The sequence below is a fragment of the Canis lupus genome, chromosome X (genome assembly GCF_048164855.1).
Source record: "Canis lupus baileyi chromosome X, mCanLup2.hap1, whole genome shotgun sequence".
Classification (NCBI taxonomy): domain Eukaryota; kingdom Metazoa; phylum Chordata; class Mammalia; order Carnivora; family Canidae; genus Canis; species Canis lupus.
Genome location: NC_132876.1, coordinates 36,996,042 through 36,999,915, shown reverse-complemented (window position 1 = coordinate 36,999,915; position 3,874 = coordinate 36,996,042). Strand labels below are relative to the sequence as shown.

The 3,874-nt window shown below is 39.2% G+C and overlaps 1 pseudogene; it reads right to left on the bottom strand.

Moving 5' to 3' along the window:
• Positions 1-2,722: 2,722 nt before the first annotated feature.
• On the bottom strand, positions 2,723-3,652 carry LOC140628134 (myosin regulatory light polypeptide 9 pseudogene; annotated as a pseudogene).
• Between the last annotated feature and the right edge of the window lie 222 nt (positions 3,653-3,874).

Here is a 3,874-nt window from a genome sequence, read left to right as displayed (position 1 = left end):
ATACATACAGTGTGATTACAGTTATGTAAATGTCAAAATCTGGCAAAACTAAACAGTTGTTGTTTAGGGATATATACTCATGTGATTTCTGTGATATAAAGAATTTCAAGGAAGTGATAGAGAATGTCAAGATGGTGGTTAGCTCTAAGAGACAGGGGAAGGTTTTTTTGGGGCAGCAAGGCCCTACAGAGGATTTCCAGGGTGCTGCAATGTTTTCTTTCTCTTTTTTAAATTTTTATTTATTTATGATAGTCACACAGAGAGAGAGAGAGAGAGCGAGGCAGAGACACAGGCAGAGGGAGAAGCAGGCTCCATGCACCGGGAGCCCGACGTGGGACTCGATCCCGGGTCTCCAGGATCGTGCCCTGGGCCAAAGGCAGACGCCAAACCGCTGAGCCACCCAGGGATCCCTGTTTTCTTTCTTTTTTAAGATTTTATTTATTCATGAAAGACACAGAGAGAGAGGCAGAGACATAGGCAGAGGGAGAAGCAGGCTCCCTCCAGAGAGCCCGATGTGGGACTCCATCATAGGACCCCGGAATCACCACCTGAGCTAAAGGCAGATGCTCAACCACTGAGCCACCCAGGTGCCCTGCTTTCTTTCTTGATTCAGGTGGGTTACACGGCTGTTCCCTCTGCAATTACTTATTAAGCTACATGTTTTCATCCTTACCATTGACCTGAATATACCATTGTCTAAATTGCCAATATCTCCACATTGCTAAATCCAGTTATCCGTGTGCATCTTAACTTCCCTATCCTCAACTCTTGGTACACTTGATCTTTCCCTTCTTTAAACATTATTTGACTTGGCCTCCAGAACTTCATACATTCTTATGGTCTTGTCTTTCCTTCTGTTGCCTTCTGGTTCACATAGTAGTGTCCCAGGACTCACTCCTTGCTTAGATTTCTTTATCTCCTTCCTATCTCTTCTTTTATCTTTAGAGATTGAGTTAGTCTAATGATTTTCATTGCTATTTATTTTCTGATGATTAATTTTTTATATTTATTCTTTTCTTTAACTTTTTATTTTTATTCCAGTTGGTCAACATACAGTGTTACATTAGTTTCAGGTGTACAATATAGTGATTCAATACTTCCACATGCCTGGTGCTCATCACAACAAGTGCCCTCCTTCATTCCCATCACTTATTTCACCCATCCCCCACCCCTATCCTTATGATTCTTAAATATTTATCTCTAGCTTACCCAGATATCTCTTCTAAAATACAGACTTACGTGTCAAATTACCAACTTGACATTTTTATCAAGATGTCCAATCAACATGTCTAAATTGAATCCTTTATCTTCCCATCAAGATGCTTACTTCTCTCACTACCTTCTCCCATATCAGTAAATAGCACTACATACTTTTAGTTATCAGGCCCGAAACCCTACAGTCATCCTAGATGCCATTCTTTCTCTTTCAGCAACATCCAAACCATAAGCAAATTTTGTGGAGGTACTTCCAAATATACAGAAAATTCAATCACTCTGTTACTTTCTAGTGCTACCACTCTGATCCAGGCTACCTTCATTCTCTCATTTAAATCATAGCAATATTTTTTAAATTGAACTTTGTACCTCAATCCTTGTCCCTACTATTCTGTTCTAAGCACAGTATTTATTATAATCTTTTCAAAATTATAATTGTAATCATATCACTCATCTGTTCAGTTCTCTGGTGGTTTCTGTTCCACTCAAAGTAAAATCCAAGGCTCTTGCAGTGATTCACAAGGTCCCACACAGCAGGCCGCTATCTTAACTCTGACATTTGTTAGTTTTCCACTATTCACTCAGCTCCAGCCACACTGACTTCTTTGCTGTTACTTGAACATGCCAGTCATGCCTCTGGCTCAAGTCCATTGTGTTAGATTGCCCTTCTCAGATAACCACATGGTTTACTCCTTCATATTTTGGCTCAAATGTCACCTTTCCAGTGAGGCATTTCCCAACCATTCTATTTAAAACTATAGCCTCTTCCCCACATACACATACCCTATTTCCATTTCCTTCCTCATTGTTCTCTATAATAATAACTACTATTTGATATAATATATATCAAACATTATTTTTATATTTTAATATTTATTATATTATATATCAGATATCATATACATATGAGTAATATATATCAAATATTATATATCAGGTAATATATATCAGATAATACATATTATATATATTATATATGTATCATATATACACATATGTGTATATGTGTACATATATAAAATACATTATATATATGTTGAATGTAAGCTCCATGATAGCAATTTTTTTGGTCTAATTTGTTCCCTGTGATGCTTCCTGCCATCTTGTAGTCTCTCAACATCTATTTATTGAACTGAAAGAGGAAAAGAAGCCTGATAAAGCTTCTTAAATTTTCCAAGTCTCCACTGACATTTTCTGAAATTTCCAGTTTCCTAATCTAGGAAGTACTTGTGTTTTTTTTGTTTTTGTTTTTGTTTTTTTAAAGATCTTATTTATTTATTCATGAGAGACACAAAGAGAGAGGGGACACAAGAGAGACACAGGCAGAGGGAGAAGGAGGCTCCATGCAAGGAGCCTGATGCAGGACTCAAACCTGGGCATCCAGGATCACACCCTGAGCCAAAGGCAGGCACCCAACTGCTGAACCACCCAGGCGTCCCTCATCTACCTTTCTTTGGAAGATGCAACTAACAAAAGCTCATTTTAGTAAATAAGAAGTTTAAACAAGTAAGTTTTTATCATAAAGTTTAATTATGGTTCAGAAAAAGTTGAGTGAATAACTTTCTCTGAAAAACTATACTGACTCTGTGTAGACTGCGGTTATTTTGGGGAGGGGGGCTGGTAAGTTAAATTGCCCTATTTTCTATTCTGAAAAATCATAAAAAATCCCATTTCCAGTCTGATTATAGAGATGCATGTGCCCCAAATGGCTGAGAATAAATACAACAAGAAAGGCAAAAGCTGCAAAGCTAAGGGCATGCAACAGACTCTAAGAGAAAGTCTCAGAAATACCCAAAGTGGCAACAAGGAACGTTTGGCTGGAATTTGAAGGTCTTTTCAGTCATCTTTGTCTTTTGCTCTGTGTTTAAGGATGCGTGTGAACTCAATGTAATTGAAATTCCCCTCTTGTCGATAAGTGCTTCCCTGTACAGCTCATCCACCTCCTCATCTGTAAACTGGTCTCCCATGGTTGTCAGCAGCTCTCTCAGGTAATCTTCCTGGATGGTGCCAGTTGCTTCTTCATCAAAGCAAGCAAAAGCATTTCTGATGACATCTTCCGGATCTGTGCCGTTTAACTTTTCACCAAACATCGTGAGAAACATGGTAAAATTTATGGGCCCAGGAGCCTCATTCATCATGGCATCCAGATACTCATCGGTTGGATTTTTCCCTAGGGAGGCAAGCATATCATGCAAATCTTCCTTGTCAATGAAACCATCTCTGTTCTGATCAATCATGTTGAAGGCCTCTTTGAACCCTTGAATCTGTGACTGGTCAAACATGGCAAATACATTGGATGTTGTGCGCTGGGGGCGTTTCTTGGTGGTCTTGGTCTTTGCCCTTTTGCTTGACATGGTGGCGGTTAAATCCCTGCACAGCCGCGAGAATCGGAGCACTTTGGTGACCCCCTCGCTGCACTGGCTGCGGCCACAAAGTCCCCTCTCTAGGAAGTACTTGTTATTTTTAATCAACTCACATCCATTTCCATGTAGTGAAAACCAATAAGGAGCTCATTTTAAAAAAGAAAAGAATGGGCAGCCTTTTTTTCTAAGATAGCCCAGAGAAGAAAAGTTACAAGACAGCAAATGGCTTTATTATAGAGGAAGTTAGAGGTGCCTGAACAAGAAGGAGTGGTGTTAAAATATCAAGCAAGCCACTC